The sequence below is a fragment of the Microtus ochrogaster genome, linkage group LG9, assembly GCF_000317375.1.
Source record: "Microtus ochrogaster isolate Prairie Vole_2 linkage group LG9, MicOch1.0, whole genome shotgun sequence".
NCBI classification, from domain to species: Eukaryota; Metazoa; Chordata; class Mammalia; order Rodentia; family Cricetidae; genus Microtus; species Microtus ochrogaster.
Genome location: NC_022034.1, coordinates 18,594,751 through 18,613,497, shown reverse-complemented (window position 1 = coordinate 18,613,497; position 18,747 = coordinate 18,594,751).

Genomic DNA, 18,747 nt, shown 5'->3' with positions numbered 1-18,747 from the left:
TTAGTATTATTTCTTTGTTCTGCATATTTAATGTTTTTATTATTATGTGGTGAGGGGAGTTTCTTTTCTGGTCTAATTTATTTTGTGCTCTGTATGATTTTTGTATTTTCTTTGGATTAAAGAAATTTTCTTCTATGATTTTGTTGAAAATATTTCTGTCTTTTAGTTGTATTTCTTCTCTTTCCTCTTTTCCTATCAATTTGATATATTCCTTGTATTCTATATTTCTTGGATGCTTTGTGTTAGGAGACTTTTAGATTTTACATTTCCTTTGACAGAGGTATCCATTTCTTCTATCATATCTTCAATGCCTGAGAGTCTTTCTTCCATTTCTTGTATTCTGTTGGTGAAGTCTGACTCTGAGGTTCCTGTTTGAGTTCCTCAATTTTTCCTTTCTGGATTTCCCTCAGTTTGGTTTTACCTTCTACTCATATTTCCACTTACAGGTCTTTTTCCTGCTACTGTTTGTGTTTTCATAGATTTAAGGGGTTTATTCATTTCCTCTTAAAGGACCTCTATCATATATTTACAAAGATGATTTTAAGACCTTTGTCTTATGCTATGAGGACCTGCCATGGTAGTGTTGCTGGGTTCTAGTGGAGAAATATTGTCTGGTTGTTACTGATTGTATTTTAAAGCTGGTACCTAAGCATCTTGGTTTGGAAAGGTTGTAATTCTAGTTTTTAATATCTAGTTTTGTCTTTGTTAGATGAATAATTTGTTCCATGGTGTCTTTTGCCATCTTTGATTCTTAGGAGATGGTGTGGCTGTGTGTTACCTGGTAGGAAAATTTCCTGAGATTTTGATAGGTGTGGCTACTTGGAGTTCCAGATAAAATGTGTTCCGTATTGGGAGCTGACATTTAGCAATGGGTATGAGCAAAAAGGGCAAGTTCTGAGGGGTCCACATGAGGGAAGAAAACAGGGTGTTACCTCAGGATCTGCTTAGTCCCCTGGGAATAGGGGCAAAGAGTGAGATACAGTGGCCACAGAAAGTATTCTGCTATAGATCTGGAGACAACACTGGGAGATTGAAATTGGAGGAATAAAGGGAGAGGGGAAGATTTATATTTAGCCTACCTGCTTTCCTGGCAGAAGCATTATGTGGATTCCCAAGGAATGCCTCTTGCAGTTGGGGCCTGAGACAGTGCAATGAGTAGGGGATGATCTGTGTTGTCTGCTATAGACTGGGACAGATAGGAAGGGGAGGCCACATCAGGTGATTTGCTACTGAGTGGGAGATAACATTAGGGGATTGGATTTTGAGGAACTGAGAGAGAGGTAAAGATCTGAAGTTAGCCTATCTGCTTCCCTAGCCAGAATAATCAGTGGATTCCCAGGGAATGGGTTTGGGGTCTCAGATAATGCAGTATGGGGGGGAAGGAGGTTAGAAGGGGAAAAATCTTTGTGAACCACTAAAGATGAGGTTAGGGGGCAAAGGGAGTCTCAGTTCCTGAGCCAGGCCACTGGGGTGCCTGATTGCTAACATTCCTTCTTTTCGTTTATTATAAAAGATGAGGAACTAAGAAGGAGTGATGGTGGTATGTACTTTTAAGTCTCTTACAAATATACTGAATGAGGGTGCTTTGGTATTTAGACAAGGCAGCTGTTTCCAGTTCCAACCTTCGCTCCCCACCACAGCTGGTGGCACAGTGGCTCATCAACATGGTGGCTTGTTGCACTGATTAATTTTCCTCTCTACTTCATGTTTGAAAAAATTGTGTAAATGGTGTGGCCAGAAGAATATAATTATGTTTTAAATGTATGTTCTATACAGCCTCTATGTCTCTCTTGTTATAAATTTCCTGCTGTTCAAAAAGCATGGTTTCTCTATACAACACGTGACTGCTGTCATTTTGACTATGGTCAGGTGACCTCACTGCTATCTTAAATAAGGGCAAATGACCTCACTGTCATCTTAACTAAAGTCAGGTGACCTTAATGTCATCTTAAATAAGGGCAGATACAGGTCATGTGACCAAGTCCTGCCATCTTTATTGAGGTGTTCTCTGCCTAGTCCCCTGGTTTACTTATGTTTTTGTCTCTAAATTCTCCTTACTGACCCTGTTACATGTGTGTTTTGCATAGTGGCATGCCTTTGGTAGCCCACCAAAAGCATCCACTTCACCCAGCTCCTGTTTAATGTGTGTGTGTGCATACATGTGACTTGAGTTAACTATGTATAAACATAAGTTAGTTTTAACTCTCTGTATATGTGTATAAAACTTAAATTCAACTGGGTGTGAATGCACATATGTTTAAGGTTAAATGTTATAATTGTAGATCCATTGTATCTCATCCCATACTAAGAAAGCAAGAAGTCTCATGTTTTAAATTGATATGTATTTTTAAGTCTCTTAAAAATATACTGTGTATGTAATCCAACCCTGCTTTAATATATATTAAGCTGTTTTCTATTATTTTCAGCTCTACCGTTAAGCTTCTACTGCAAGCAGTTTTTTTCTTCTTTGTCTTTCACAAGTATAAATCTTACCTGTTAAGTTGAGAGCCAGTACAATCAAACTTAGACCCAGCTCTTAAGGCAGATTCTATACTGTAGTTATAACTTATCCATACCTAATAAATAGCCTTCAACTGCTCAGAGAGCTGGGAAATATGACATTTAAGTGTTTAATTATTAAAATACTTTTCATGACAGAGAGAAATACTTTGGCTCCTAGCAGCAGCACTCTACTTACTCCAAAGAAGACAGAAGATGGGCACAAAACGACATCCATCCACAATTAGCTTCATCAACTTCCAAGTGTTGACCCCTTGGCAAAACTGTCTTTCATCTAAACTGAATATCTCCAGACAGTGGACAGAATTGCTGGAATCAACAGCCTAGCTGCTCAGGTCAAGGTAGGCTTGTCTTTCTACATATTTCTTAGCCCATAGGGTCTTCTGGAATCTGGTAGGCCCTGTGTTAAACAATAGAAGATAAATACAGTCCTTATGCTAACCAACTTTGAATTCAGACTGACTCTAGGTAGCGAACCAAGTAAGTTCTCTGTCATTTATTAATTAATAATTCTCTTTGAGAATTATCCTTGTCAAATATCTCTGATGCAGTTTGACAGCTGAGGTGTTTTATTGGTTTAAAAGGACAACCTCACCAAACAAACTTCAGTAAGATACAAATATAAGTTATTAAGGTGAATACTTGCAAGTTATAAAGATGTGAGTACAAATACAAGTTATCAAATTTCTCTCTCACTCTGCCTTTCTTAATCTTAAAAATACTTTCCATTATCCAAAAATATCTGTTACAGTTATTCTCTTATAAATATGCTGCTGTTCAAAACTTATGTTTTCACAAACCCAAAAAATTCTTGTGAGTTCCAGGGAGCCTAATTAAAGGATTCACCTTAAAAAGGTCAGATACACCCTTCTCAATTCCCTGATCTTGAAATTTTTTCCCTGAACTTAACTTTGTCCTCTGTTCTGCCAACACCTTGCCAGGTCCAAGAGACACCGAGTAGTTCCATATTGCAAACCATGGAAAGGAGTGAAGAAACCAGCTACCCCAGGATGTGACCAGCACCCAGGTTTTTCAGCCCCTCTCCCCCAAGATGACACCCATTAATAAGCAGGAAGCAGTCTTGAGAATCCACCATCCTTCCTTTAACCTATTGTGCCTAACTTTCTGCCTTTTTATTATAAGAAAGAGATGGGAATGTTTGATCTGATGGTCTGACCTGTCTCATGGGTACCCTGTCTATTTAAGAGACAAGCCCCGCCCACTCCCCCTTCTGCTGAGGCAATCAGATCTTCCTCCTCCTCTAGCCTGTGCTCTCTCTCTTCTTGTCCCTCTCCTTCTTCTGAAGAGGTTGCTTCTCTCTCTCCCCCTTCCCTTCCAAAATCGACCAAATAAACTCTACGCCCAAATTTCTGCATGGTGTGTCTGTCTCTTTCTCACCAGCTGTGGTCTCCCACCTGCCAAGGGACCTGCTGAGGCCTCTGGGGACCCACCACGTGGCGGCCCGTGGGACTGGCCTCCTGCCCATATCTTAAAAAAGAATAACACTGGGGTGTCATCATCTTCAGGGCACCGTTGATCCTTACCATCAGGGCATATTTGTAGTCATGAGCTCTAGCTCTGTGGCTAGCTGTTTCTTGTAACAACAACTGACTAATTATTTGATTAGAAAGTTTTTAAGTTCATTGGAGCAACAGAGAAGAAATTGATAAAGCAGAGCGTGATTAGTGGAAGCAGAAATATGAGAAGAAGAGTCATCAGGAAGGGAAATATTCATTTCCATATAGGTTCTCAAGGGCCCAGAGCCTGGAGGCATGGAGCTGTTCCTTACATTTCCGGAGGTCTGTTTGAAGTTTTTAGATTTCGTTTTTTACTATATCTGATTGGTTAGCATAGATACAGTATTCCTTTTGGAGGAAGAGGCAGAGGACACGTTTTAAAGCTATAAGATCTAGTCTCCATCTGTTTTGGAGTACCACCATAGTCAGGGAATAATTAATCCTTCAAGGGTAAGTATGGGCCACCTTCTGGAGGTCCTGGATGAACTGGGAAGAAGGTTGATGATACAAGGTCAGGGAGATGGCTAGTATTGCTGCCCTGGTGGCAAAACCCACAGCTGTTCCTTACATTAGGCACTATTCATTTAATGACTAAAATCGGTAGGGGTTCTTCTTCATCTATGACTCCCAACTTATGGAAGAGAAATATTAGTGCACAAACTCCTGACCAACTAGCAGGTAGGCAAGAGTACCACAAGAATGAAGGAGATAAGGACTGTAGGTTTCTGGGGCTGAGGTGTGGTGTTGAGGGTTAAGATTTTGTTGCAATTTAGGAGATCTAACACCATACAAAATGTTTTTTAGAGGCTTTAAAGCAATTTGCCATGCAAATGCAGGTGATAAAAAAAGGTAGGGAGTAGTAGCAATACTGAACTCAGGACCAGTGGTGAATGGTGAAGTAAGGTTAATAAGGTTGCAGGAGGAGCTATGAGCATCACTTGTGAGCTAGTCCCAGAAGGAATACACAGAAATCTCCAAAGTGCTCTGACTGGGTGACATTAAGGATCTGGTAGATCTAAGTCAGAGTCTGAAGCAGAAGACAAAATGATAGGATTGTGTTATTTAGGAGAGGAAACAGTAAAGAGGTTACAAACTTGGTGAAATGTTTAAATTCCTCTTTTTCCTCTCCTATTTCCAGGGTTTGAATAATTGGTATTTATTTTCTTTGTATATTTATCATACTCACGAAGTGCCAGGAGTAGAAGAAACAGTAGAGCTTCACACTTACGATTCTCTAGGGAAAGGGCCTCATCTTGTTGATAGAAGAGGGAACCAGAGTGAGGATATATATGTGGCAAATGATATTGTTAAACTGATAAGGGCAACCTCCATACCTATCTGGTCACTTTTTATTATAACCTTTAGTCAATCATAAGGGGAACAATCATAAGGGAAACAGACAAAAAGGTGAGGAAATGAAGGAGAAAGGGTGGATATAAGGGTGACAGGTATACTAATTGGCTCCTGACTAATTGGCTTCTATGTGACAATTTCTCAACCTTATTTTTGACCCTCAAGTCTCCATATGTAAGAGTTGTCCTGGACAGAAGCAGACAAGAGGGGAAGGAGGAAAAGTCTTTGTCCAATCCAATAGAGTTGAGCATGGCTGCCAAAGTGAAGTCTCATTCTTCTTGAACCAGGGACAAGGTGGTTGGTTCAGAAGTCCTCTGAAACTTAATGGAACAGGATCCTGTTGGAGTTGATAGCTAGGCAGGGAAGTTATCTTGATGTGGAATGGTAAGAAGGCTTGAAGTGGAATAGGTGAATTCAATAAGAGAGGCCCTCAAGCTTAGCATATGTGGAGGTTACAAAATTTACATTGAAGCCACCCTGAAAAGGGATGGGTATAATAGAGGGGTTGGTCTGAAGCAGAGAGAATGGCCTCATCCCTGATATTGATTGGGGAACAGACAGGGTCTGGCACATGGTCAGGGTAGGCAGTGGTCAATAACATTCCATAGTGGAAGCAGCCATGACAGAGTAAGGGGGTGAGTAGGTGATCAGGGAGAAGAGAGGGTTTGGGTGAAAGTCTGGAGGTCAGAATCAGTCATCCATACATGAGTTTAAGTGGCGGAATCGAAAGAGATGACATGGGGAGAGCATGTAAGCTGAGAAGGGTCAGCAGCAAATTTACCTAATCAAGGCGTTCTTGTGACAGTTTGACGAGGGTGTTTTTAAAGAAACGGTTAGTTCATTTCATCTCTCCTGAGGACTGAGGATGGTATGGGATTTGGGAATGGGAAAGAATGCAGGAAACTTTAGACAGGATTTGGAAAATCTGGGAGGTGAACTAAAAACCATTGTCTGACTAGAGGGAAGTAGGGATTCCAAAGCAGGGAATGATCTCTTGGAGCAGGAGGTCAGAGACTGTTTGAGCCCTTTTGTTGGTAGTAGGAAATGTTTCCACCTGCGGCGGGCTTCTCGACCAGCGAGGAAGAACAACCACCACAAGAGGATTCTTCTCAGATCACACTTTAATTGGAGTGCCCTTGGTTGAAGGAGAGCATGAAGCGAAGGGGGGAGGAAACGAGAGGGGCAGGATGCTAGGGGCAGAAAGCGAGGGAGAGCAGGAAGCAAGAGAGAGAGAGAGGCGAGAGAGAGAGAGAGAGAGAGAGAGAGAGAGAGAGAGAGAGAGAGAGAGAGACCCCGAGAGTTTACAAACTGTAAACTGATCTTGAGCTAGAATGCCTGGAGTACTGTAGTCCAACTGGGGATCCAGGAGGAGGACTATCTCAGCCCGAGCCAGGTGTTAGTTTGGTATATCTCATCTGTATGTGCTCTAGTCTGCTCCTAAACTCACCTGTGCTCTTTGGAAATGGATTGTTAGAATCATATATATGTTGTGGAAGATGAGGATATGGGATTAGGTTCTATATTAGAATTCTTTAATGAAAGTAGATGGAGTTAGAGGTAAAAGACCCTAGTTTTTTTCTTTTCTATTTAATAGAGTCCCCTTAATGAAAAGGTCATATGTACCTTGACTAGGCTGTCCACCCCGGGAACCTCTTGCAAAGGGAAAACTGAGGTCGGGTTAGGCCGGTTGGGGAGAGATAGAAGAGGTGTCCCTGCAAAGCAGGAGTGAGTAATAGGGAGATTTAAGACGGCTGGTGGAGTGGAAGTGGGTGCCAGTGCAGGGTGGTTCAAGGACTGTTTCTGGGGAGGGAGAAGAGGAGATTGAGGGAACTGGAGGACAAGGAGCTGTGGGTCAAAGCTGCTAGTGTGAGTGGTGGAGGGGAGGTTAGCAGGATGAAGAGTAGTGGAGGTTTCCTCTAGTTCATATTTCACAGCTAGAAAGAGCTGAATGAGGGGACAGAAAGGACGGAGGGGAAGACTTAGAGCAAAGATAAGAGAAAGCTTGGATATAGGGAAACTTTTTCCATTTTCCCAATCTCTGGCAGTAATTTTAAAGGTACTGTATAATGTTGGGATTCAGAGTACCATTAGGCAGCCATTCAGATTGGTTTATCTAAGGGGTACTGGGCTCATATTTGACTACAAAGGCAGATGAGTTTAGAGGCCCTTAAGTCAGGCACTAGGTCTGGAAAGAGGTCTGATGTTTTCCAAAAGGTATCCCAAAGGAGAACCTGGAGCTACAAAGTGTGGTGCAGTTCCCACAGGTGAGACAGAGGCCCAAGGCACCACAAGCACTCAGGAAAGACTGAATTAAGGAGGCACAAGTTGAACAGTGGATCATCATCCACAGCTTGGGGGCCAAGGCTAAAAACTTAAGGAGACACAGAAGTCTGGCACTAGTACTTTCAAATGAAGCTAGAAGGCAAAAACCATCCTCAAAAATGAAGTTTCACTCAGGGGAAATAGTCAGAGGTAGGCATCAGCAAAGAGGCTCAGTCATAGCCCTAAAGACCATGGGCTTCATTACCAGAGGGATGCTGAACACTCACTGGTCACTCTCTTGGTTCCAGGAAAACATTTATGCAAACCTGGAGGGAAGATTTACCAATTGTCTTTGTTGGATGTAGAGTCCAGCTTTCAGTTAGCTGGAAAGTGAGCCTTTTGCAGGTAGGGTGGAGACAGGGTCTGGGGTACCTCAGATTTCTGGTAGCAGAATGAGTGTGCAGCCACCAGGAGAACCTCCAGAGTCACCAATGTAATGACTTAAGCAGCAGAAGGCTTCTTGGAAGGTTGGGGTCAAGGAGCTCCACAAAGTCACACCATGGAATAGATCTCACATGAGAGGTTTATTAGAGGGGGATGCAGAGGCAGACTCTGAGCAAGATAAAATGGACTGGGGAGAAAAGGCATTGACTTTTTATTAGGGGATATAGGGCATGTGTATAGGGAGACTACACCACTAGTGAGAACAGAGAAAGTGAGTTAAATCTTGGAAGCTGCTGCTGATGTGTAATAATTTCTGAAAATATCACTACTACTTGACACAAAATGAGTTAATTCCAACATATCTATTCAATTATGACAAACTAAAATCTAGAAAATCTGTGGGATAATGATTTTGTACACTGAAAAGATTTGTCACTTATATTGGTTTAATAAAATGGTGATTGGCCAGATTTCACATGAGAAGTTTATTACACAGGCAGGAAGTATAGGTGGGGCAACCAGACTAGGAGAATTCTGGGAAGAGGAAAGGCAGAGACACAGTCACCAGCCAGATGCAGAGGAAGCAAGATAAGAATGCCTCACTGAGAAAAGGTACCAAATCATGTGGGTAAATATAGGTAAGAATTTTGGGTTAATTTAAGTTGTAAGAGCTAGTTAATAATAAGCCTAAGCTAATAGGCCAAACAATTTATAATTTATACAAGACTTTTTGTGTTTCTTTGGGACTGAATGACGGTGAGACAAGGCAGGACAGAAACTTCTGTCTACATGGACCACCAACTTTCATCCTGAAATAAGATTGTAAATTCAGTCTCAGAAAGAAACTGTTTAACTTCTTAAAAGGTATCAGCATAGTATTTCAAGTACATTGTTTGCTAATTTTTCATGTTAATCTTCATTCCAAAACTACACGTGGGAGAAAAGTAATCAACCAACTTACCCAACTATGAACTCTTTGAGTTACAATGACAACTGTCTTGACAAAATATGCCTACTGGTACAGTTGTGGCATTAATGTTATGAAAGAAACAAACAAGGATTGGATTTAAACATACTCCATAAGCAGATCCCATACCTGGTAGAGTCAACTGTGCCAAGAACCTGCGTCTGGCCTATGTCATAAGCCTTGGGAAAGAACATAATGCTACCTATTAATTGGGTCTATTTTTAAACTGCCGCATCTGTCCTTATACCTTTATACCTGCAGATCTGTGCATCTTCCAATACTCATCAATATAGTTTCTTCTTGTAGTATTATTTAATACAGTGACATGCATCTGTTAAATATGTAGCAAATAAGAGCCTATGGAGTGCTAATCTTTAAATGGTACATCTATATTATACCCCCTCTTTCAGTGCTCAGGGATCATTGTGGAAGACGGAATGAAGTGACTGTAATAATCAGAGATAGTGAATGACTGCATCAAACCAATGTTTCCCAGATATGACAGGGTCATGAACTCACAGTGGTTATTGTCATATACATAAGACCTGCACATATACAATCAACCCACCCAAAATCCCAGCACAGAATATAGAGGTGCTTATGATTCCCATCCCTAGCTGAGGAGCCATTGATAGTTTCTGGAGAAAAGGAGAGCCAATTTTCTTCATGGACACAGCCCCAGACAGGTTGCTCATGTTCCAGTAAATGGTCTACTCACAAGTGATACAAACAGCACTAAGTGGATTTAGTTGGTTGAAAGGTCACTTGAAGCTAGAAGGGAAAAATGGTGACGGGAAAGGGATTGAAGAAGAGAGTCTGATGAATACATATTATTTTAATGTGTAAAATTTCAAACAAAAAATCCTTCATTACATGAACCAAAGATAAATTTATTAAAAATAATTTGGAATTTTGTATATTTTCTCTTCCTGAAATATTTTATTATTAAAGCATTTTCAATCCCCTTCTTCTAAAACATATGGAGGCAAAAATTTTCAGGATATATAGTCTCTGGAAAACTATTGAAAATAATTCTAGTTTTTTAATATAAATTTTATATATTTATAATTATATACTTGCATATATATTTATTTGCACATATAAAATAAATATATTCACAAATATTACATTTTTGATCCTTTTTCTTATTACTTTTTTAGGGAGAAGAAACAATTTAAGTCATATTGACTAACAATGGGAGCACACAGATTAAACTGAAGTGAATTTGCTTTGTTCATGTACTTGTATAGGTCTTCCATTTCTCATCTGTAAACTTAAGAAACTGTCATTACATCAGAAGTATGTCTACACAAAAATGTTATATAAACTCATATGAAATTTATGACTAGTTCTTATAAATGGAATTAAGCTATACGTATATCAAAGCATCCTTGAAAGCATGCCTTTCCTAGTTTCTTGTGTATTTAAAACTGTGGGCTGGTGATAGCAATATAGTCTTGTTGAAACAACACAGGGTAGTAAAGATTCAAGTATATCAGAATTAAAAGAGCAATATGGTTAAACTTAATCCTTGGTAATAGCCTTGTGGGCCACTGGTTTGCTTTTGAACTGAGAGCACACCTGCTTCCTTTTGCATCTTTTGCCAGAATGTGTCTGACACTTTGAGCTGAGATTTCAAGGATAGTCAATATAGATTACTGCAAAATCTCATTTATATGACACCCTGGGTGTTCTCAGAAGAACCTGGTAAACCTAGACAATTGTTTACAAACCAATAGGACTTCCATATTAGGCTTTTCCTTGTCTCTGGGCTTGATATGGGCCCCAATTGCATAATCCCTTTTGATGGAGAGGTACTTCTTGCAATGAAAGTCAAATGCATTATTTTGGCTACTCACTCCTCTCAGCTGGCCCATGTCTTATTTTTATGTTGAGTGTGCAGCTGGCTACAGCTGTCTAGACAGTTTTATTTATCAGAGTCTTTTGGAGGATGGAGATACTTACCCAGACTCAGACCGTGGGAGATAGGTGGCACCACTGTGATGCTGATAGGAAAGTACAAACAGCTTTGGGACTTCAAGTGGATTCTTCAGATGGAAGGATTCTGAAGCCTTAGGTTCTAGTACTGGATGCAAATACTCTGATTTGTGGACCAAACCACCTATAATTTTCAAAAATTTCCTTTACTTTTTAATAGTAATCTTGGTCATCTTGTCTCTATAAATTCTCAAAGCATATCTATATCCATAAAAGTCAATATAAAAAAAACCCACAATATTATGGCTTTTCAAGGTCTATCCATAAAACGACCCAAAATTTTGATACTATGAACTAAGTTTTATCTATTATTTTTTAACTGATATTAATTTATATAGATTCACGTGGTACCATGTAATGTTTTAATAATGTTTATGTATTATTAATTTTCCAATCAGGTACCACATTCATAACTTATTTTTACTGTTTTTATTGAGCTATACATTTTTTATCTGCTCCCCTCTCTTCTTCCCCTTCTACCCTTTCCCATGACCCTCATGCTCCCAATTTACTCAGGAGATCATGTCTTTTTCTCCCTCCTATGTAGATCCATGTAGGTTTCTCTTAGGGTCCTCTTTGTTGTCTAGGTTCTCTGGGGTCATGGATTGTAGGGTGATCTTTGTTTGATTTGTGTGTAAAAGCCACTTATGAGTGAGTACATATTATATTTGTCTTTCTGTGTCTGGGTTGCTTCACTCAATATGCTTTTTTTCTACATCCATTCATTTTCCTGATTCATTTTGTATACTGTCATATTATCAGCAAATAGTGAGAATTTGACTTTTATTTTCCAATTTGTATTCCATGATGTCCTGTTGTTGTCTTAATCCTTTAGCTAGAATTTCAAGTATTATATTGAATAGATATGGAAAAAGTGGACAACCTTGTCTTGTTTCTTATTTCAGTGAGATTGCTTTGAGTTTTTTCCATTTAGTTTGATGTTGGCTGTTGACTTGGTGTATATTACCTTTATTATGTTTAGGATGTTTCTTGTATCCCTTGCTCTCTCCAAGACTTTTTTTTTTTATCACAAAGAAGTGTTGAATTTTGTTGAAGGCTTTTTCAACATCTAATGAGATGATTATGTGTTTTTTTCTTTCAGTTTGTTTATATGGTAGATCACATTGACAGATTTTCATATGTTGGACTATTCCTGCATCTCTGGGATGAAGCCTACTTGGTCATGGTGGATGATTTTTTTTGTTTTGTTCTAGGATTTGGTTTGCCAGTATTTTATTGCATCAATACTCACAAGGGATATTTGTCTGTGATTCTCTTCCTCATTTGAATTTTTGTGTGGTTTTTATATCAGGGTAACTGTTGCCTCATAAAAAGAGTTTGGCAATGTTCCTTCTGTTTCTATTGTGTGGAACAATTTGAGGAGTTTTGCTATCAGTTCTTTGAAAATCGTAGAGAATTCTGCACTGAAACCATTTGGTCCTAGGCCTTCTTTTGGTTGGGAGATTTTTGATGACTGTTTCTATTTCCTTAGCGGTTAAAGGTCTATTGAATTTGCTTATCTGGTCTTGATTTAATTTTGGTAAGTAATATTTATCCAGAAGAGTGCCCATTTTCTTTAAATTTTCCAATTTTGTAGACAACAGGTTTTTGAAGTATGATCTGATGATTCTCTGGATTTCCTGTGTTTGTTGTTATGTCTGCATTTTCATTTCTGATTTTGTTAATTTGGATATTCTCTCTTTGCCTTTTGGTTAGTTTGGATAAAGTTTTATTTATTTTGCTGATTTTCTTGAAAAAACAATTCTTTGTCATTTCTTTTTTCTAGCTTTTTTGAAATACATACTGCATTATCATCATCTATAGTTAGCCCACTATGCCATAGAACACTAGATACTGTTGCATATGTGGATTTTTCATGAGTTTTTCAGTGGTTCCTATTCAGAGGCTGTTCTCTGTGTCATTCCAATTTGAGTATATTACTGCTAAAATGAGAGCCAAGCTTGTAACACTGACAGACTTTGTTACCACTCTTGTTGAATAGGATCTCAGGAATCAATACTAAACTCTGAGATGGAAGGTATTTTGAGGATGCCAGAATAACAGTGAGAAGAAACTGAAACCGAGTTCTGGATGTTCATACACGGTCTTTTGTGGATATTTCAGGGCCCTTCATTTGCTTTTTCTCACTGCTAGAACATTTTCCAAGAACAGTGTAAATTCAGAATTATGGTAATCTTTAACATCAGATGAGGTGGTTTATAGTTTACAATAAGTTCTATGATGTCCCTCATTTTATTACATATGATGTGACATGTACAGTCTAACTCATATAAAATCCTCAAATCTATCAAGGAAGGTTGAGAACCACTGGTTTACACAGTTGTTTGAATCTCAATATTATAATATCTTAGACAATGTATAATAGCCACATATTTGGAACGTGTTATTGAAATATACTTAAAGTGTATTTTTTTTCTTTTTTTTAAAATTTATTTATTTATTAAAGATTTCTGTCTCTTCCCCACCACCGCTTCCCATTTCCCTCCCCCTCCCCCAATCAATTCCCCCTCCCTCGTCAGTCCAAAGAGCAATCAGGGTTCCCTGCCCTGTGTGAAGTCCAAGAACCACTCACCTCCATCCAGGTCTAGTAAGGTGAGCATCCAAACTGCCTAGGCTCCCACAAAGCCAGTACGTGTGGTAGGATCAAAAACCCATTGCCATTGATTACTCAATAATTAAAGTGTATTCTTTTGCAATCTTGATTACATTAGCCAAGATGAGAAACACCTATCCATCATTGATGGTGCCATTTCCTAACTGTGATCTTGGACTCTATAAGCACAGAATGGTTGCTGAGTAGTAGCAGCCTTTATCTCTGCTTTTTGACTGTGGTTGCAATGAGATCAGTTTCCTCAACTTTCACTGCCATGAATTCTCTATCATGATAAACTATACCTTCGAACGACAAGCAAAAATACATCCTTTCTCATTACCATTGATTTTTGACATGGTATTTTTATCACTGCAACAGAAAAATAACTAATTTGAAATACTCTTCTCTATCATATTGCCAACATAGAGGAAAACGAGAGGTAGGTGTTCTGGCTAGGGTAGACTGAGGCCAGCACAATCTTGTCCTTTCTGTCTTGATATTCCAATCATGTTTGAATTCACTAAGACTGGAGAATCTTTGGGAAAAAATAAGTATCACCAAACTATAGTTTTTTTTTTATATAAAAACTATAGTGTACTAGTTTTTTTTTAGATCTAGATCATGATGTCCGGACCATTCACAGTTTGGAATGTTTGTTCTTCATAACATTTGTGATAGCCACACACAACTATTTTAAAGTAACTTTTCCAAGCTTCTCTGAGACTGCTGTTAAAAGATATCTTTTAGACAAACTCTTAAGTGTTAGTCCTTGTTTTCAAAAAGTTAAAGTGTTTTCTCCAAATTTTAAAACCTTTTATATAACAATGTGCTTTGAGAATCAAATGTGTCTGTAGTTTACCAAACTTATTTTACCACAGAATCTAGTTACAGCTTTTTGAAGAATGCCATTTAGACTTTAGTATTCTTACATGATATGCATTTTAAGATGTGCTCTTTTGAAGACTTATTGGACAGCTGTAATATTAAAATCAGATTGGTAACATTAGCTCAAGTGGGGAGTTGGAACAGGATTAGGAGCCCCTCCCATTAAGGATGATATGAACCATTTGTTCTTGTTGAGTCCTTTATAGATAAAGGCAGAAGAAGACTAGGAAGAGTTAGAAGAGGACGCTCAGTAGTTTCTAATTTCATTCTTTATCCATTGAGAGTCCAATAACATTTAGAAGTTCCTTTTGTTTGTAAGAGAAAAACCTGACTTTTGCTGACAGAGCATAAACCTTGCTTTCTTTTCTGCTCCTTCATGTCTTTGAACAGCTTTTCAATTTGTATTGAGTTTTTAAAGCAGTGTGTCAGAGTCTAATGGTCCTGCTGGCTTAAGGAAAAATACTCTCACTAATAAATCATAATAAATCATAATGAATCATCAGTCTCAACAGGCCTGTGACCTTCAATCAGTGGGGGGTTGGGGGCTAAATTCCCTTTCCCTTCTTCTTGCTGGAATCACTCTACTTGCTATAGTCTGTCCTTCTAATTTATGGGTGGGCTCCCCACAGGACAGCTCACCTGCAAAAATAGTTCATGCTGTGGTGTTTATTATACTAAGTAGGTTTCGTGCTGACACAGAGCTTTTACAAGAGGATGGAGTTTCCGTCAAGATCTCCCTTCATCTGAGCAAAACTGGCACTCAAAGTCTCTCATACTTCACTATATTAAATGTACTGGGGTGGAAACAGGATGGAGTTAGAAGGGGCTAGGAGGCAGTAGTGTGAAGTCTGCTTAAATGTCTTATTTAGGGGCCTTGCTTAAGGGGATTTCAGTAAAATGTATCAACAGGATAGCAAAAATAAAAAGGTTTGCATTAGAGACATTAAAACTGTGTTGACCTAGTCGTATAGAGTGATGACAAATCTCTGTAACCTACGTGAAGGAATGCTAAGATCTACAGTTTTAAATGATGCTTCAATGGACTCAGGGAAATATTCATTTGACATATTTTCTTTGTTCTCCAGTTTTAAACATTTTTATTTATTAACTTAATATGTTATCTTTATAGAACTTTTGAAAAGAAAACGTTGAGAGAGAGAGAGAGAGAGAGGGAGAGAGTATACAGGATCCTAGTGTGTTCTCTTAGGAGCAATAATTCTTAACACTTCAAGTCCTCCCACACCCTATGGTCTTCTATGCACTTTCTCTAATCATGAAATAATATGCAAAATTATATGCTCACTTTATTTTTTCCTATCATCAATATTTATCATATTACTGGAATCCTTGTGTGAAAATGCATCATTGTTTTGAGACAGGGTTTCTTTGTAGGGCAACTAGCAAAATAAATCAAGTAACTTATTTGATTATAACCTCAAGATATAGCAATGATATTAGACTATAATAAAGATATCAGAATCAATGCTTTCTTTCTTTCCTTTTGTTTATGGCATAGGCAGCAGGATTTGTAATCTATTTGCTACCATTCCTTGCATTCTTAAATCTCATTTTAAGAGCTAAATTCCAAGGGTTATTAGGAGTGACTAACTAGAAAATGAAAATAGAGATAATAAAAAGATAATATTTGCTCTATACTCAATAGAATTTCCAAGATAAATAAATTTTGATTAACAAAGGAAATATTTAGTTAAAGAAGATAAGTTTTTATGATTTCTAATAATTTCAATTTTTTGGTAAGAATGTCAATTCTAATGTTTGAGAAATTAAAAAAAATATGTCATGTAATGAGTGAAGTTATTTATTTGAAATAGAAGAAAGCAATTCCTGAAGTGGTTTACATTATTTCATGCCATTGAGGCATTCACGTCTAAACAGCATAGGTCTTGGCAGAGCAGGCTGAAGAAGGAGAAAGGACAAGAAAAGAAAGTGTTTTTAAAATTGGGTAAGATATCAAGGATCAAAATCTCAAGAATATATGTGCTTCCATCCAGATTGTCACAAATCTGGAGAATAAGGTTGACTTCTCATTAAAAATTGGCCCAAGATGTAATATTGCCTAACACATACAAGCAACATGCAACTTACAGAATTTTAGCCATCCAGCTATGAAGACACCTGCCAGTACCCTACTTCTCAGAGTTCTTGATTCTGAGATATCTGATCCAAGGAAGGCATTTTTCCCTTTTGACATATGATATACTACTGGCAAGTCTAGGCCTCATATGTCTTCATTGTCAGCATTGCTTCTTTTATTAGAAAAATAAACCACTAAGCACTCACTCAGAAACTGGAAATCGTAAAGCCATTTATAATTACTTCTAATTGTCATGTGAGTCATCAGCCTCTTCATTTCTGCTTATTTGGTGATCACATATAATCTTTCTCTAAACTGGAATGACCTGTGATATATTCTTCACAGGCAGAGCTTTCTTTCAAAGTGACAGAATTTTTTTCATTATTATTATTATTATTATTATTATTACAAATTTTCACCTTTTCCCCTCCTCCAATTTCCCTCCCCCTTCCCCCACTCCCCGTTGCCCTCCCTCTCCAGTCCAAAGAGCAGTCAGGATTCCCTGCCCTATGGGAAGTCCAAGGTCCTCCCTACTCCATCCAGGTCTAGGAAGTTGAGGATCCAAACAGACTAGGTTCCCACAAAGCCAGTACATGCAGTAGATCAAAACCCAGTGCCTTTGTTCTTGGCTTCTCAGTCAGCCCTCATGTCAGCAGCATTCAGAGAGTCCGGTTTGATCACATGTTCCATCAGTCCCAGTCCAGCTGGCCTTGGTGAGTTAACATTAGATCTGCCCCACCGTCACAGTGGATGGGCGCACCCCTCCCGGCCCTGACTTCCTTGCTCATGTTCTCTCTCCTTCTGTTCCTCATTTGGACCTTGGGAGCCCAGTCCATTGCTCCAATGTGGGTCTCTGTCTCTATCTCCATCCGTTGCCAGATGAAGGTTCTATGGTGATATGCAAGATATTCATCAGAGTGGCTATCGGATAGGGCCAGTCCAGGCACTCTCTCCTCAGCTGCTCAAGGAACAAGCTGGGGACATCTCCTTGGACACCTGGGAACCCCTCTAGAGTCCAGTCTCTTGCCAACCCTCAAATGGCTTCCTTAATTAAGATGTATACTTCCCTGCTCCCATAACCACTCCTCCTCCATTCCAACTGTCCCATTCCCCCAAGCTCTCCCCATCTCTCCTTACCCCCCGTCCCACCCCACCCCCAAGCTCTCAATTTTTGCCTGGAAATCTTGTATACTTCCAATACCCAGTAGGATAACTATATTTTTTTTGGCTACTATCCAGAGTTTCTGATTTTAATGTAGAAGAGGTCTCAAATGATCGAAGTTCACTGGCATAGCCCAAGTGAAAGTCCCTTCTTAGGCACATATCATGCCAGTTTTTAAAAAGAGCTCTGAGGACAGAAATCATCCAAGCCAAGCTCAACAGGCTCTAGAGCTGTTGTCAGAGGAACTATTTGTTCATTTTTCTTTGTGCAAAGCAGCCACTGTTTGAATATTAGAAACAGGAAGAAATTTATTTCCTCAAGAAGCTGATCTTCTAGTAGAAGATATGCCACAAACAAAATACAGTTTCATAGAATGTCAGGTAATGAGAAGCAATAAAGAGAAAAAAATTATAGTCAAGAAATACAAAAAGTGCCCAGGAAGAGAGATCACTAAAATTCAGTTAGAGTGGGTGGAAAGAAATTGATAGTGGGCACCATGGTGTACACCACAGATTCTCTTTCAAGCCTAAGGTATATTATCTCCCAGCTGTGGGACTGCTGATAGCTGGCAGTTCGCTGCTGCATTACCCTCCTGGACTTACCTTCAGACTTGACTGAGGTCATATTGTGGGGTAGCCTACATTCTGGCTGGTGAATGAGAGGTTGTAAAGGCTAAGTACTTTTATCTCTGGTCAGCAAAATGCTAAAAGGTAAGGCCAGCGTTTGAGCACCCCAGAAAATAGATTGAGACTTCAGTGTGACCGTATCATAGCTTCATTCTTTCCTCTGCTCAGAATCTGGGGTCATCGCTTATGTAATAGAGTATGTCAGGCTTATCATTCCTAGTCTCTTATACAGCGTCCTATTTGTCAAAGGTATTATTTTCTGAATTAGTGTGTGTGTGTGTGTGTGTGTGTGTGTGTGTGTGTG